Source organism: Tamandua tetradactyla, chromosome 1, assembly GCF_023851605.1.
Source record: "Tamandua tetradactyla isolate mTamTet1 chromosome 1, mTamTet1.pri, whole genome shotgun sequence".
Lineage (NCBI taxonomy): Eukaryota > Metazoa > Chordata > Mammalia > Pilosa > Myrmecophagidae > Tamandua > Tamandua tetradactyla.
The window spans coordinates 196433474-196452361 of record NC_135327.1 but is presented as its reverse complement, the minus strand read 5'-3'; the positions used below and the strand labels follow the sequence as shown (position 1 = coordinate 196452361).

Below are 18888 nucleotides of genomic sequence, written 5' to 3'. Positions count from 1 at the left end.
TGGGTTAATTTCTCTTTTTCCGTTAATTAAAAAAAAAAAAAAAGAGAAGGGATAATTGGAGATGAAGGGATACAGACTGTACAACGGGACTGGATATAAAAACTCAGAAATGGACAGCACAATACTACCCAATTGTAATGCAATTATGTTAAAACACTGAATGAAGCTGCATGTGAGGTATAGGTTTTTTGTTTTTGTTTTTTTTGTTTTTTTTCTTTCTATTATTGTTTTAATTCTTATTCTGTTGTCTTTTTATTTCTTTTTCTAAATCGATGCAAATGTACTAAGAAATGATGAATATGCAACTATGTGATGTTATTAAGAATTACTGATTGTACATGTAGATTGGAATGATTTCTAATTGTTTTGTTAATTCTTTTTTTAATTAATAAAAATAAAAAAAAATAAATAAAAAAAAAAAAAAAGAAAGAATTAGTACCAATCCTGCTCAAATTCTTCAAAAAAAATAAAGAGGCAAGGTTACCTAACTCATTCCGTGAGGCCAACATCACTGTCATACCAAAGCCTGACAAAGATGCTACAAGAAAACTACAGACCAAGCTCTCTAATGAATACAGATGCAAAAATTCTCAACAAAATTCTTGCAAATCGAATCTAGCAACACATTAAAAGAATTATACACCATGACCAAGCAGGATTTATTCCAGGTTTGCAAGAATGGTTCAACATAAGAAAATCAATTAATGTAATACAGCATATCAACAAATCAAAGCAAAAAACCACCTGATCATTTCAATTGATGGAGAAAAGGCATTTGACAAAATTCAACATCCTTCCTTGTTGAAAAAACTTCAAAGGATACGAATAGAAGGGAACTCCCTCAGCATGATAAAGGGAATATACGAAAAATCCACAGCTAACATCATCCTCAATGGGGAAAAACTGAAAACTTTCCCCTCAGATTAGGAACAAGACAAAGATGCCTACTATCACCATTGTTATTCAACACTGTGTTGGAAGTTCTAGCCAGAGCAATTAGACAAGAAAAAGAAACACAAGGCATCAAAATTGGAAAGGAAGAAGTAAAACTCTCACTGTTTGTAGATTATATGACACTATATGTCGAAAACCCTGAAAAATCCCCAGCAAAACTACTAGAGCTAATAAATGAGTACAGCAAAGTGGCAGGTTACAAGATCAATACTCAAAAATCTGCAGTGTTTCTATACATTAGTAATGAACAATCTGAGCAGGAAATTAAGAAAAAAATTTCATTTACAATTGCAACCAAGAGAATCAAATATGCAGGAATAAATGTAACTAAGGAAACAAAAGACCTATACAAAGGAAACTAAAAGAAATTGCTAAAAGAAATTACAAAAGACTTAAATAAATGGAAGGACACACCATGTTCATAGATTGGAAAACTAAATATAGTTAAGACGTCAGTTCTACCTAAATTGATTTACAGATTCAACGCAATACCACTCAAAATCCCAACAACTTACTTTTCAGAAATAGAAAAACCAATAGCCAAATTTATCTGGAAGATTCCCCCTAATAGCTAAAAATATCCTGAGAAAAAAAATGAAGTCGGAGCTCTCCCATACCTGACTTTAAGACGTATTATGAAGCTACAGCGGTCAAAACAGCATGGTACTGGCATAAAGATAGATATACTGACCAATGGAATTAAACAGACTGCTCAGATGCAGACACTCTCATCTATGGACAATTGATCTTTAATAAGGCAGTCAAGCCAACGCACCTGGGACAGAACAGTCTCTTCAACAAATGATGTCTAGAGAACTGGATATTCACATGCAAAAGAATGAAAGAGGATCCATATCTCACACCCTATATAAAAATTAACTCAAAATGGCTCAAAAGCCTAAACATTAGATCTAAGATCATAAAACTTTTAGAAGAAAACGAAGGGAAATATTTTACAAATCTTATAATAGGAAGCAATTTCCTAGATCTTACACCCAAAGCATGAGCATTGAAGAAAGAAAGAAATGGGAACTCCTCAAAATTAAACATTTTTGTGCATCAAAGAACTTTGTCAAGAAAGTAAAAACACAGCCTACACAATGGGAGATGATATTTGGAAATGTTATATCAGATAAAGGTCCAATGTCCAGAATATATAAAGAGATTGTTCAACTCAACAACAAAAAGACAAACAATCCATTACAAAATGGGCAAAAGACACTAACAGACACTTCTCAGAAGAAGAAATATAAATGGCCAAAAGGCACGTGAAAAGACGCTCAACTTCCCTGGTTTTTAGGGAAATGCAAATCAAAACCACAATGAGGAACTTCCGGGTCAAGATGGCGGCTTAACAACGTGCACATTTTAGTTTGTCCTCCAGAACAACTACTAAATAACCAGAAACAGTACAGAACAGCTCCCGGAGCCACGATAGTGACTGGACACACAGCGTACCCCAGTCTGGACCAGCTGGGCCGGCTGCGAGCACCTCCCAGAACCGTGAGTTTCCAAAGTTGCAGTGGCCAGTGCCCCTCCCCCACAGGACGCTTCCCAAAGGGGAAAGGAAAGGACTTTAACAGCAGCAGGGACTGGACACAATCAAACACCAATTGTGGAACTAATTAACAAATTCTGTCTACTAAAAATAGGCCTCCAGCATAGGTGAACCTGATCAAAGCAGAGGTTGCTCATTTTTGTCCCGGCACCAAGTGGGCAGGAGTGGCAGAAAAAGGGGGAAAAAAACAGAACGAACAGAGGTTTTTGTAGCTGTGCATCTACAAAGGCTTGACTGCCTCTGGATACAGCAGCAGGCCTTTTCAGGCTGCAACTGCTCCAGGCATAGGCAGAAGTAAGCGCTTTTGGGGGCTTATCTGGAGCTTGTGCCTTCCCCAGTGGAGGGGTGAAGTTCCACCCAGGTGGAATCCCTCCATCAAGGAATTCAGACACCAGGGCTTGGTAATTTGAAGCCATTAAAACCAGCCTACAACCTCTCCTCTGTCTCCACCATGCCCCCAGCAGGGAGAGTCTGCCAAAGTTAAAGATACCGCATCACCTTATGCTGGTGGGACCTGCAGTCAGACAAGCGCCACACACAGGGCAGGATAAGAAAAACAGAGTCCAGAGACTTCACAGGAAAGTCTTTCAACCTGCTGGGTCTCACCCTCAGGAAAAACCAATGCAGGTGACTCTTTCCTCCTGATAGGAGGCCAGTTTGGTCTGGGAAAATCTGGCTGGAGTCTATAATATCTAAGTAGACCCTCCTAAGTGTGTGTGTGGGAAAGGCACCACACAAGCAGGGCAAGAAACAAGAAAACAAGAACTGAAAAATTCTCCTCTGTTAAACAAAACTTGAGCTAAAGGTCCAGATAAAGCTGAACGGAATGTCAAAGAACAGGTAGACAACAAATTCATCCAGCAAGAAAACCCTAGATAAAAGAAGTGAAAGCAATCTCCAGAATAAACTAATTAACGTAATTAAATGTATAGACGCCAGCAAAAATTAACAAACCACACTAGGAAAATTGAAGATATGGCCCAGTCAAAGGAACAAACCAATAATTCAAATGACATACAGGAGCTGAAACAACTAATTCAGAATGTACGAACAGACATGGCAAGGAAAGAACAAAAAGAAGAAACTGAAAGTCTGAAAAAACAAATCACAGAACTTATGGGAATGAAAGACACAGTAGAAGAGATGAAAAAAACAATGGAAACTTACAATGGTAGATTTTGAGAGACAGAACATAGGATTTCTGAACTGGAGGATGGAACATCTGAAATCCGACAAAAAACAGAAACTATAGGGAAAAAAATGAAAAAATATGAGCAGGGACTCAGGGAATTGAAAGACAATATGAAGTGCATGAATATACATGCTGTGGGTGTCCCAGAAGAAGAAGCGAAGGGAAAAGGAGGAGAAAAACTAAGAGAGGAAATTATCACTGAAAATTCCCCAACTCTTATGAAAGACTTAAAATTACAGATCCAAGAAGTGCAGGGTACCCCAAAGAGAATAGATCCAAATAGACATACTCCAAGACATTTAATAATCAGAATGTCAGAGGTCAAAGAGAAAGAGAGGCTCTTGAAAGCAGCAAGAGGAAAGCAAACCATCACATACAAGGGAAACCCAATAAGACTATGCGCAGATCTCTCAGCAGAAACCATGGAGGCAAGAAGACAGTGGGATAATATATTTAAATTATTAAAAGAGAAAAACTGCCAACCAACATTTCTATATCCAGCAAAATTGTCCTTCAAAAATGAGGGAGAAATTAAAACATTATCAGACAAAAAATCACTGAGAGAATTTGTGACCAAGAGACCAGCTCTGCAAGAAATACTAAAGGGAACACTAAAGACAGATACGAAGATAGAAGAGAGAGGTGTGGAGAAGAGGGTAGAAAGGAAGACTATGAGTAAAGGTAAAAAGAAGGAAAATTAGATATGACATATAAAATCCAGAAGGCAAAATAGTAGAAGAAAGTACTACCCATGCAGTAATAACACTGAATGTTAATGGATTAAACTCTCCAATCAAAAGACATAGTCTGGCAGAATGGATTAAAAAACAGGACCCATCTATATGATGTCTCTACTCAAAGGACATGAGGCCAAGGACACAAATGGACATTTACACACCAATATTTATAGCAGCATTTTTAACAATTACCAAGAGATAGAAACAGCCAAAATGTCCATCAACAGAAAGTTGGCTAAACAAACTGTGACATTTACATAAGACGGAATATTATGCAGCTGTAAGTCAGAATAAAGTTATGAAGTATGTAACAACATGAATGGACCTTAAGGACATTATGCTGAGTGTGATTAGCCAGAAACAAAAGGACAAATACCGTATGGTCTCACTGATATGAACTGACATTAGTGAATAAACTTGGAATATTTCCTTGGTAACAGAGACCATCAGGAGATAGAAATAGGGTGAGATATTGGGTAATTGGAGCTGAAGGGATACAGACTGTGCAACAGGACTGAATATAAAAACTCAGAAATAGACAGCACAATATTACCTAACTGTAATACAATTATGTTAAAACACTGAATGAAGCTGCATATGAGAATGATAGAGGGAGGAGGGCTGGGGCATAAATGAAATCACAAAGAAAGATAGACGATAAAGATTGAGATGGCGTAATCTAGGAATGCCTAGAGTGTATAATGATAGTGACTAAATGAACAAATGTAAGAATTTATGGTTTCCTGACAAAACAAAAAAAGGGTCCATTCATCCTAACTGGGGTATGTGAGGAGATTGAGGGAGAAAATTTCTCCAGAAGCTGTACATTCAGTGCCCTGTAAGTAAAAGAAGATTAATAATAACCTCTACCTATAAGAATCGAGTGATAATTGTGAGTTGATCCATTAGAACCTTTAAAACAATGCCTGAATTAAAGCACACATACACACAAAAATCCATTTTAAAGGAAAATTATTTAAATGATCTCCCTCAACACATTCTTTCTTTTAGTAGTACAGCAACTGTGTGCTAAACGTCTGTCTTACCTTCTCATATTTTACACTTATTTGTGGAAAAAAATGACAGTTCATTCTTTTACCCCTTTATTCTATATCAAACAGTATTTCATTTAAAGTAAACAAACAAGAAATCAAAAAAAAAAAAAAAAAAAAACCAGAATGAGATATCATCTCACACCCACCAGAATGGCTACTATCAATAAAACATAAAATGACAAGTGCTGGAGAGGATGTGGAAAAAGAGGCACACTTAACCACTGTTGGTGGGAATGTAAAATGGTACAACTGCTGTGTAAGACAGCTTGGTGGTTCCTCAGGAAGCTAAGTATACAACTGCCCTATGACCTGGCACTACCATTGCTAGGTATCTATTCAGAGGATATGAGGGCAAGGACTCAAACGGACATTTGCACAGCAATGTTTATAGCAGCATTATTGACAATTGCCAAGAGATGGAAACAGCCCAAATGTCCATCAACAGACGAGTAGCTAAACAAGCTGTGATATATACATTTGATGGAATATTACGCAGCTGTAAGACAGAATAAAGTCATGAAGCATGTAACAACATGGAAACACCTTGAGCACATTATGCTGAGTGAGATTAGCCAGAAACAAAAGACAAACATGGTATAGTCTCACCAATATGAACTAACATTAATGAATGAACTTGGAGAACTGAAGTAAGAACAGAAGTTATCAGAAGATAGAAACAGGGTAGGTATTGGGTAATTGGAGCTAAAGGTATATAGACTGTGCAACAGGACTGACTGTAAAAATTCAGAAATGAATAGCACAATACTACCTGATTGTAGCACATTAATGTAAGTACACTGAATGAAGTTGAATTTGAGAAGGATAGAGGGAGGAGGTCTGGGGGCACATATGAAACCAGAAGGAAAGACAGAAAATAAAGACTGAGATGGTATAATCTAGGAATACCTAGAGTGTACAATGATAGTGACTAAATGTACAAATTAAAAAATGTTTTTGGGCAGGCAATGGTGGCACAGTGGCAGAGTTCTTGCCTGCCATGCCAGAGACCTGGGTTGGATTCCTGGTGCCTGCCCATGCAAAAAAAAAAAAAAAAAAAATTTTTGCATGAGGAAGAAAAAAAAAAAGAACAGTTAGGGCTCAAAGTAAGTTTACTTTCTTGAAACCTATAACCTCCAGAGGATTCCTAGGCTAGACAGATTCTGAAACCCAGAAGGACCAGCCTCTCCAAGATTATCAACTAATTATATCCCCCTATCATTTATTGTCAACACCCATTCTCAACATGAAAAAGTTAGACTGGGCAATGCCCAAAAATCTCTATAGATTGGGAAAGTGATCAAGGGAGAGGGAGGAGTGGTAACAGAGAATATAGGATTTAACAAATGAGTATGACTGCTAAATCACTATACTGATATTTCTTTCAATCTCCAGTTTTGGAGTAGCTAGAAGGAAAAATCTGAAATAATGGAATGGTAACCTATAATAAACTCTGAGGTCTGTTCTGTAACTAGTTGTTGAAATGTACTTTGAAAATTATTGCTTTTCCTTTCTTTTCTTTCTATATGTTTTTTATTTCACCACACACAAAAAAAGAAGCAGCAGCAGCTTCATGTGTTGGTTATGTACCCCAGAAAGGCCATGCTGTTTTAAACCAATCTTATTGGGGCACACCTATTACTGGGTAGGACCCTGTGATTACTGTCTCCTTGGAGATGTGATCCCACTCCTTTAAGGTGGGTCTTTATCCTTTTACTGGAGTCCTCTATAAAGAGAATAAAAGACAGAAAACACACAGATAGCTCAGAGTAGACAGAGGGCAGAGAGATGAAACCAAGAGATAGAGACCTTTAAAGATGAAATGGAGTTTGCCTTGGAGAAGCCAAGGGAGGACCCACAGATACTTAGAGTGAAAGCCACTGAAATAAGCAAGGAACTGGGAGCAAGAATCAGAAATGCCAGCCACATGCCTTCCTAGCTGACAGAGATGTTCCAGATGTCAGTGGCTTTTCTTCAAAATCAAGGTATCGTCTTAGTTCCTCCTCCAGAAAAGCAACTAAAGAAACAGAAACAATACGAAACAGCTCCCGGAGCCACGACAGAGACCAAAAAGACAGCATACCCCATTCTGGAACGGCTGAATGGGCAGGGAGAATCCGCTGCGGTGAGATACCCGAGGGGCACATGTTTTCCCAGCCGGGGCGGCTGGCGACCGGGGTCCCTTCCACACACGTGACTTCCCGGTCCGACTGGGAACGTTGGATAGTGGGGCCCTCCTGCCACGCTTGGTGTCTCGGGCCAGCTGGGCAATTTGGACCGGCACTTTCCCAAGCCGCGGCGGCCGGCGACCCCCCCTCCACGCGCGCGGTTTCCCGGGCCGACTGCGAAATTCGGATTGGCAAGTTAAAGGGGCCACAGCATCTTTTACTGGTGGGACCCGCAGACAGACGAGCGCCACGAGCGCCACCTACTGGGCAGGAAAAGAAAAACAGAGCCCAGAGATTTCACAGAAAAACCTTTCAACCAGCCGGGTCCCACACCCAGGGAAATCTGATCAAATGCCCAGACACCAGCAGAAAATAATGGATGACGCTCGGAAAATTGAAGATATGGCCCAGTCAAAGGAACAAACCAATAGTTCAAATGAGATACAGGAGCTGAGACAACTAATGCTGAATATACGAACAGAAATGGAAAAACTCTTCAAAAACCAAATCAATAAATTGAGGGAGGACATGAAGAAGACATGGGCTGAACAAAAAGAAGAAATAGAAAATCTGAAAAAACAAATCACAGAACTTATGGGAGTGAAGGACAAAGAAGAAAAAATGGAAAAAACAATGGATACCTACAATGGTAGATCTAAAGAGACAGAAGCTACAATTAGTGAACTGGAGGATGGAACATCTGAATTCCAAAAAGAAACAGAAACTATAGGGAAAAGAATGGAAAAACTTGAGCAGGGGATCAGGGAACTGAATGACAATATGAAGCGCACAAATATACGTGTTGTGGGTGTTCCAGAAGGAGAAGAGAAGGGAAAAGGAGGAGAAAAACTAATGGAAGAAATTATCACTGAAAATTTCCCAACTCTTATGAAAGACCTAAATTTACAGCTCCAAGAAGTGCAGCACACCCCAAAGAGAATAGACCCAAATAGGCGTTCTCCAAGACACTTACTAGTTAGAATGTCAGAGGTCAAAGAGAAAGTGAGGATCTTGAAAGCAGCAAGAGAAAAACAATCCATCACATACAAGGGAAACCCAATAAGACTATGTGTAGATTTCTCAGCAGAAACCATGGAAGCTAGAAGACAGTGGGATGATATATTTAAATTACTAAAAGAGAAAAACTTCCAACCAAGACTTCTATATCCAGCAAAACTGTCCTTCAAAACTGAAGGAGAAATTAAAACATTTATAGACAAAAAGTCACTGAGAGAATTTGTGACCAAGAGACCAGCTCTGCGAGAAATACTGAAGGGAGCACTAGAGTCAGATACGAAAAGACAGAAGAGAGAGATATGGAGTAAAGTGTAGAAAGAAGGAAGATCAGATATGATGTATATAATACAAGAGCCAAAATGGTAGAGGAAAATATTATCCAAACAGTAATAACACTAAAAGGTAATGGACTGAATTTCCCAAAATCAAGGTATCTTTCTCCAGATGCTTTAATTTGGACATTTTCACAGCCTTAGAATTGCACATTTTTAATGTAATAAATCCCCTTTGTAAAAAACAAACAATCAAAAAGCCATGACTTGCTGAATAAGACCAAGATGGGGCAACTTTCTCTAGCAGATAACAAGATTTATTACAAAGTTTTTTTAGTAATTAAGATAGTGAAGTAACAGCATAGAGACAAGACAGCCAATGGAAGAAAATGGAAAAACTCAGAAACAGACCCACACATACTTTATTTGGACATTTGATATGTGACAGAAGTGTCACTGCAGATCAATGGAGGAAAATACTCTTTAAACAGTTTGGCATGACTGATCACCCACGTGTGAAAAAAAATGAACCATGTCCCTATGGTATGGCATAAGTGAAATCAATGTCAAATGGATTAATGTGGAAGGCAAAGCCTTAAAATATTTATATAAAAAAATAAGTGGATATCTACAATATTGTAGGGTAGAAAGAACTTCACTACACAAGATATAGAAAATACAAACCAAAAAGGAAAAGACTGATAGATCTGATGAAATTACAATTTAAAACTTCTGTTCATCAATAGATATTTGAAGAAAAGACCATTTATAGGTATCTGCAATACATATAAAGCGAACATCTCAATAGAAACATGAATAAAATATAAACAGATATTGTACAGAAGAGAAAACACGAATAACTCCATAGACATCTGAAATTATCATCCTTATTAGTCATTAGGATAATGCAAATGAAAACCAGGAGATACCATTTCACAAACAAACCAAACTGGAAAAAATTTTAATAAGTAACAGAAAGAACAAGAGTTTATGGAGCTATTTTGAACTCTCATAATTGCTGGTGGAAATGTAAACTGGAACAATCACTTTTGTAAACAACTTGATATTACTTATTAAAGATGCATACATTCAAAACACAGCAATTTCACTCTTAAGTGGCTGCCCTAGAACAGTGGCTGAAATAAAGTACAGAATACCTGAACACATATACGTCTGTAATAAAAGAAAAGTTTCATAAAACAGGACTTAGCCTTACTATTAGCAATGTACTTGTATTTCCTATTCCTACTCAATTCCATTCTCTGTGCCTTTCTTTTCACAAATGCTGGTTGCAAAATACTAAATGCACAGTTTTCTCCATATGCTGGTTTGAATCTGTGGTGGACCCCAGAAAACCCACATCCTTTAATCCTCATTCAATTGCTCAGAAACAATAGAGGAAAAGATCAAGTGGATTATTAACAACAACAAAAAAACTTTGACACCAAAAGACACTATGTGAAAAGCAAAAAAGACAAATGAAAAACTACTTGCAACTTTTATTATAAAAGGGTAATAGGTCTGTATTAGTTTTCTATTGCTGCATGACAAATTACCACAAACAGTGTCTTAAAACAACAAACATTTATTATTTCAGTTTCTGTGGATCAAGTCTGAGTCTAGTTTAGCTGGATCATCTGTTCATGGTCTCCCAAAGCCTCAAACTCATTTAGATTGTTAGGAGAATTCATTTGTGGCTGTATGACAAAGAGGCCCAGGCATTTTCCTAGCAATCAGTTGCCCTCAGGTCTTATAGGCTGCCCTCATGCTCTAGAGATCACCTGCAATTCCTTGCCATGTGGACTTCTTCAACATGGCCTCTAACTCCATCAAGCCAACAATGAGGGTGTCCAGATTGTTTAAGATGAGTTCTATATAATATAATGTAATTACAGCCATGACATCCCACCATTTTTGTCATATAATCTAACATAATCAAGAGATTGACCTTCTATCACCTCTGCTATATTCTGTTGGTCAGAGTCAAGTCACAAGCCCCTCCTCCATTCAAGGAGGGTGAATTACACAAACAGGGGGCACCAAGAGTGGGGAAACATTCAGAGTCGCCTTAGGGTCAAATAGAGAGATTGGGAAAGTAAAGAAAAAGACCAACAACAGTTCATAAAGAGAGAAATGCAAGTGGCTCTTATCCATGTTAAAAAAATGCTCAATCTTCCTCAGAGTAAGGGAAGTAAAAATTAAAACTAAATTTGAGATACCATTTCTTACCTATTCAATTAGTGAAAGTTCAAAAGCTTAACAACATACTTTGATGGTTAGGCTGTAGGCAAACTCTCATGCATGCCATAGTTTTTATGTAGGGTAATTTGGTAACATCTAGTAAAACTGCAGATGCATTTACCCTTTGACCCAGCAATACCACTTCTAGGAACCTCTCCTACAGATAGTAAAAATATGAAATAATGTATACACAGGCTATTTGTAAGAGCAAAAGGCTGGAATCAATCCAATTATCAATTAATAAGGGACTGAGTGGGTAAACCAAGCAGCAGCTAAACAACAGAGTAACATGCAGCAGTAAAAAGTACAGAAAAATATTGCTATATATTTCTAAAGACTAATCTCTAAAATGTTAAGTAAAAAAAATAAGATGGAGAAGAGGATATAGAGAAGGCTACACAGAAACATATACGTATATATACAATACTGCTTATATTATAAAACAAAGGAAGGACAAGGCATATCAAGTTGGTTCCTGGCATCCCTCCTAAACTGTTAAAAACACAAACAAAAACAGATGATACCCATTAGGAGAAAATAGAATGGGTGAAGGCAGGGTTTGAAGCTAGACATTATATTTGTAGGTGAAGAGCAGCATGGCACTACTATGCAATTCAGGAAAGCAGAAAAAAAATATGCAAAAGCACAAATAATTTAAGTACATATATGATTTAATGTCCTCAAGAAACAAACTTATTTTGCTACTGTTAGCATCAACTGTTGTTACATCAAAAGTGCTTTATAGGGCCAACGTGGCTCAGCCGGCAGAATTCTTGCCTGCCATGCTGGAGACCCAAGTTCGATTCTCAGTGTCTGCCCATTAAAAAAAAAAAATTAAAAGTGCTTTATAGCAAACTATTTAGGTCACTGAGGTCTAAAATCCCATGAGATCTCACTCAATTTAAATTCCATCATCATTATCAGATTACAGTGAGAAATACTTCTCAATAGCACAATACAGTACCTTGAGCTAAGATCCATTTTGAGATACTTTTCGAAGCCATCTTCTATTAACAAAGGACACATTACACAACCATTCCACTCCATAAAATATTAGGTAAATTTAACTTAGATAAATAATGCCTGTCATGCAGTGTCACACTGTAAAGTTTAAATAAATTTCACTAATCTTCCAGTCAGAGCCTATTAAATGTACTAAATAATCCAACATTCTTCTTCCAAAAATCATTAAATAGCCTGAAGAAAACTAGGAACACAGGAAAAGCTCCAAACGCCAGGGACTACTAAAGATATTGAGAATTAATATTTCAAGTTCTGTTATTGTGCTGAAAAACCAGAAAATGCAGATAAGCAAAAAAAAAAAAAGCATTTAAAAACCATCTAAAATCTCACCACTATTAATGTTTTGCTATATACTGTACTACTTATTTTACATCTATCTACAGTAAATACAGAAGGTCAAACTGCTTTTGGCAATTACTGAAAAAGCTATGAAATACACAGGTTAATGGCATTACAGATCATTGTTTTTCCTCCATGAAATTCTGACAGTGAACGTTAATAAGACCGTTCTGTTTAACAGGACATTTCTTCAGTACAAAATAGTTTTCGTGATATTTAATGAAGTTTAAGATGGCTATATTTAAATGATAAATATTTACCTTTCAGTAGTTTCCAGCTATTTTCTCATACGTACACTTCGTATTCCAAACTGCCAAACAGCAAACATTTGTTAGCCTTTTCCATAAAAGACACATTCCTATTTTAAGCTACAGTCATGTGAGTACAAATACTGATTTACAAGAGTACCGTTTTCGAAAATACTTCTATGAAATTATCAGGTGATGACAATATTAAAATACCCATTATCCCTCTCATTCCTCTTACCCTGGAAAACTAAAAGAAACACTGCCACCAACAGTATGCTTTATAATTACAAATAGATTACTGAATTAGGAAAGATCCAGAGCAAATTCCAGAGACGATTTGCTCCGTGGAAGAGAGAATTACGTGGTGACAGGCATCACGGTCTGCAGTAAGTCTTCCGTAAACAAGCCGAGCCTGGTGAAACGTGTTTGGGTTTTTAAACCTCCGTCAAGAGCGGCTGACGCCTGACCTTCTTGTCAAAGAAACTGCAAAGGGCCGACTTGCCAACGCCAACTCGTCCTCCCGCTCACCGCTGAGTCGAGGCGACAAAAACCCGACCAAAGACGTTCCTCGGAGCTCTGCCCTCGGGACCGCGCGGGAGTGTTTTGCTTCCTCGGGAAACGAGGAGGCAAAGGGGTCCGACCCAGCACTGGCTCACGGAGAGACGGCGCGGCGCGGGGACACGCGGCCGGACGGAGGCCGCGGGGAGTCAGACGCCGCTGCCTCGTCCGTACTCGGAGCAAAGAAACGTGGGGAGCAAGCGGAAAGTCGAGAGCGACGGGGTGTGGGAGACCCGGACGGTTACTCACCTAGACACCTGCAGCCCAGGATCGCGGTCTTCCAGGACTCCGACTGTGGCATCTTCTCTCCCGCCACAGCCCCGGTCCAAGTGGGTGGAGCTACCCAGAGAAAAAAACGCGGGTCGGAAGGCGGAGCACCCGAGATTAGCACTATCCAGGCACGCAGGTAGCGGCCCAGGGCTCGCCCAGGCCCCGCCCAGCCCCCGGGGCCCCTCGCCCAGCACCCCCGCCGCGGCTGAGGTCCCGAGCACCTCCCTACCACCGAGGACCACGTGACGTACGGGTCCCTTCCGCGCGCGTCGCGAGTGCGCGTCACCACCCGCTGCTCGCGCAGCCGCTTCCCTGACGTCGCCACGGCCTCGGCGCCGGGCTGCGGAGCCCCAAGTTCTCAGCCCGAAATCCTTCAGGTCTTTCGCAGGCGACCAGCAAATGGCACTGTCCCCTGTTGTCTGCGGGAGGGTTTCTTCGGGATTTTTCTGTTAGAAAACGACCTCACTGCTTCAAAGTAAAAGTATGATAGGAATATGTGTATATATGTAGGAAGAGAGGACGTTCTGCATCCCTTATAAATTAAATATCAGAGAAAACAGCAGCAAATGAGCCAAGCAATGACCTTGAACTGAATGGAGTAACTGCTTTGTCCAGCCCACCTTCTTCTGGATTGACACCTGGCCTTACCAAAATACCTAATAGGGTTGTCAAGATGTTGTGCCACCTAGACTTCCACTTCAGGATTCATTTCCCCAGTTGCTGGAAGTGTTGGCAACTGATTGCTTTCAGCTGAGTCCCTCTCTCCAAATTGCTCTCAGCCAAAGGAAGCTGACACTTGGTACCAGTTGAATACCTTTAACCCCTTGCACCCTGGTCGGGGCAGCAGCAGTTCATCTTAACTATAATTGACAGATTTTTCAGATATTTGTTTCTCTTTCCTGCCTGCAAAGCCTGAGCAATCAACACTATGTTTTTACAGTGTTTGATAGTCCTCCATGCAACCCGAGAAATCATCACATTGATCCGAGGGAACAACTTTACCCAAAGGAGATATAACAGTTGGAATATTAGCATAGGATCCGTTGGTCTGCTAATACACTATACCACCCAGAAGCTGCTGACTGATGGAATAAAGGACAGCTTGGAGATGATATTCTACCCTGTTGGGGCAGTATCCTCCAAGATACACTGTCTGCCCCAAATCAACAACCTTTATTTGGTGCTGTGTTCTCCGTAGGTAAAATAGAGCTGATGCACCCAAATAACCAATTCCTGAGACACCCTGGGTTTTAAAGAGAGAAATGGTTTATTGCTAATCGTGAAGCAGGAGATTGCCTAGCAGAGGTTATCCCTGAAGTTCATGTCCCACAGTGCCAGGGAAACATATCCCTGGAAGTTATGTCCCAGTAGGGTGGAAGGTAGTGAGTGCATTTGCAGAGTTTGGCTTAGAGAGACTCCACACCTAAGCAACAAAAGAGGTTTTTCAGGGTGACTCTTAGGCATTAATTATATTTAGGCTTAGCTTTGCCATTGTAGAAATAAATTTCATAAGAGCAAGCCTCAAGATTGAGGGCTTGGTTTATTAGATTGGGAGCCCTTATTGCTTGAGAGAATAGCAGGATTTCCCCAGGTGTGGAAGTTTAATAGTTCCATGCTTTCTTTTCCCAGTCCCTCTAGGGACCTTTTCAAATGTTGTTTTTTTTTTAAGTTGAAAGTGATCTTTTTTTTTTTTTTAACTTTTTTTGTTGTATGGTATAACATATATACAAAGCAAAGAAATAAAAAAGCAATAGTTTTCAAAGCACTCTTCAAAAAGTGGTTATAGGATAGATCCCAGAGTTTGTCATGGGCTACCATATGATTCTCTCATATTTTTCCTTCCAGCTACTGCAGAATATAGGGGGTTAGAGGGCTTAAATACTTTTCTATCATCACAATCAACTTTTTTTCCTTCTTTTTTTGTGAAAAATAACATATATACAAAAAAGCTATAAATTTCCGAGCACAGCACCACAATTATTGTAGAATATATTTCAGACTTTGGCATGGGTTACAGTTTCACAATTTTAGGTTTTTACTTCTAGCTGCTCTAAAATACTGGAGACTAAAAGAGATATCAATTTAATGATTGATTCATCATTCGTATTCATTTGTTAAGTCCTATCTTCTATGTATAATTCCAGCATCACCTTTGATCTTTCCATACCTCTCTTTGGGGTTGTTTGGCCTATGGCAGTTCTAGATTTTTGATATTGGAAGGGTCTGTCACTAATATGGAGTAGGGAGATGGAGCTATCTGATGTTCTGGAGAGGCTGGGCTAGGTTTCAGAGCTTATCTGGACCAGGGACCCATCTGGAGGTTAAAGGTTTCTGGAAAGTTGCTCTAGTGCCTGGAGCCCTTGAGGAATCTTATATATTGCCCTGGGTGTTCTTCAGGATTAGCTGGAATGGTCCTGGTTGGGGGTTGGCAGGTTATGATAGGTAGTAAGGTCTACCTGAAGCTTGCGTAAGAGCAACCTCCAGAGTAGCCTCTCGACTCTATTTGAACTCTCTCTGCCCCTGATACTTTATTAATTACACTTCTTTTCCCCCTTTTGGTCAGCAAATGCATTTTTATTTTATGCCCAAAACACTCTGAAATATATCAGGGTATTACATAGCTGGTACAAAATACTAAGATCTCATTTCCTATTCTATGTTCCATGTCAAATAAACCTTAATTAGGTTGTCCAAATAAACTGACCAGACAGAGTAAATCAAATAGTGTGCCACAGAACGTTGAAATTTTGGACAAAATAAACCTCTCCTCCTTTGGTCTCACACAGAAATTAAAGTTCTAAAATCATCCTTTACCCTGTATTCTGATTCACCTTAGTCTTAACCCGATCAACCCGATTCACATTCTCAATTTAAGTCTGGTCTCCTCAGCTTCTTTAACACTTGTTGTATGGTGTTATGCTGCTCCTTCGGTACCTTCAGGGCTGGAGAACTCTAATTTTGAGTCTTGAGTGTCACACAGACACCCAAAGTTCCAAGAAATCACACACTCAAGGAGAAAAGGACCTCAAAAATTAGAAATAACCAATGTCCGGGAACGAATGTGACTGCTGCAGGAGCTTACAACTAGGCTCTAATTTTCATGAGCTTTTTTCCTAAATGAAAGTATTTTCAGAAATATAAACATTTGACAATTAACATATATTGAGATCATCAACCACAGACTGTAGCAGAAGTTTCATCCTGTTTCACCTTTACACTTTGACCAGGGTTATATGAATTAACAGGTAGAACATGATTTGTAGACTTCCCTTGCTTCTTGTTTAAAGCCCCATTTTGTTCAAGATGAAGTTCTGTTTTGTAGTTGACTGCATGCATTTTAGAAAGGTGTCAGAGGAAAACAGTGTAACTGACAGGGAAATTTTATTGTTTCCATGACATGTAACATTTTTCTAAGGATAACTAAAACCCTGACCATCAACATCATAATATTGTCTAACATCATGCAAATCAGTATTAGGAGGTCGTAACATGAACAGGGAGAACATTGTCAAGTTTTTAGGAATTTTATACAATCTCTAAGTATATGGTAGCACATCACCTATACAAATGTTATAATATAAAAAGGCCCTTTTTATATTATAACACTTCCAAAACACTTCGTGTATAATAAGTTGAACTATTTTTGGCACCTCAGTTTTACAAGGTGAAAAGAAATCGTTTGTAACAGTTTGAAATAAAAAGAATCTTTAGGCAGGAATGGACAGCACAATAGTACCTAATTGTAATATAATTATGTTAAAACACTGAATGAAGCTGCATGTGAGAATGATAGAGGAAGGAGGGCTGGGGACATAAATGAAATCAGAAAGAAAGATAGATGTTAAAGATCAAGATGGTATAATCTAGGAATGCCTAGAGTGTATAATAATAGTGAAATGTACAGTGTACAAATTTTAAAAATGTTTTTGCATGAGGAAGAACAAAGGAATGTCATTAGTGCAGGGTGCTGAAAATAGATGGTAATTAATATTTTAAAATGTCACCTTATGTGTGAGACTAAAGCAAACGATGTTTATTTGTTACAAAATTTATATTTTGACTAGAGCATTTCCTAATACAACTTATGTAGATAGTTTGATTGAATGTCATAAGTACTTGGAATCTCAGGTAGGACATGAGATTTTATTGGTTTGTCCAGAGTGATGCCCCATGAATCCCAGAGTGATTCGATCAGTGAGTGGAAAAGTATTTGCAAGCCCCCTTCGGGGAATGGTGAGAGCGGGGAGAAATTCAACTTCCCCAAGTTGAATTCTTGATATTCTCACAAGCAGTGTGGACAACCAAAGCTATAGGCTGAGCCCCCAGTCTTGGGGTTTGTTCATGTGAAACTTAACCCCACAAAGGATAGGTCAAGTCTACTTTATATTTAGACCTACGAGTCACCCCCAAGAGAGCCTCTTTTGTTGCTCAGATGTGGCCTCTCTCTCCAGCCAACACGACGAGCAGTCTCACCACCCTCCCATTCTCTGCATGGGACATGACTCCCAGGGGTGTGGACCTTCCTGGCAATGTGGGACAGAGATCCTGGAATGAACGGAGACTCAGCATCAAGGGACTGAGAAAAACCCTAGAATGAGCTGAGAATTAACATCAAGGGATTGAGAGAACCTTCTCGACCAAAGGAGGAAGAGTGAAATGAGACTAAATGTCAATGGCTGAGAGATTCCAAACAGAATCGAGAGGTTATCCTGGAGGTTATTCTTACGCATTAAGTAGATATCACCTTGTTGTTCAAGATGTAGTGGAGAGGCTGGATGGAACTGCCTGAAAATGTAGAGCTGTGTTCCAGTAGCCATGTTTCTTGATGATGATTGAACAATGATATAGCTTTCACATTGAGAGTCTGTGAATGTGAAAACCTTGTTTCTGATGCTCCTTTTATCTACTTTATCAACAGAGGAGTAGAACATATGGAATAAAAATAAATAATAGGGGGAACAAATGTTAAAATAAATTTAGTTTGAAATGCTAGTGGTAAATGAAAGCAAGGGTAAGGGGTATGGTAGGTATAATCTTTTTTTTTTCTCTGTTATTGTTTTATTTCTTTTTCTGTTGTCTTTTTCTTTCTTTTTCTAAATCGATGCAAATGTTCTAAAAAATGATGAATATGCAACTATGTGATGATATTAAGAATTACTGATTGTATATGTAGAATGGAATGATATCTTAATGTTTTGTTTGTTGTTATTTTTTTTAATTAATAAAAAAAGAAAAAAGAATCTTTAGGGTTCGATTTTG

The 18888-nt window shown here is 38.8% G+C and overlaps 1 protein-coding gene across 7 annotated transcripts in view; it reads right to left on the bottom strand.

Moving 5' to 3' along the window:
- Positions 1 to 13877, bottom strand: part of GALNT11 (polypeptide N-acetylgalactosaminyltransferase 11) — a 118853-nt gene extending 104976 nt beyond the window's left edge. For 2 of the 7 annotated variants that reach the window (XM_077150701.1, XM_077150710.1), the window contains exons 1-2: positions 13609 to 13844; positions 12814 to 12863 (exon numbers count right to left, since the gene is read on the bottom strand). The gene's annotated coding sequence lies outside the window, so the exon portion shown is untranslated. The other 5 variants (XM_077150665.1, XM_077150656.1, XM_077150674.1 and 2 more) reach the window with 5 other exon arrangements.
- Between the last annotated feature and the right edge of the window lie 5011 nt (positions 13878 to 18888).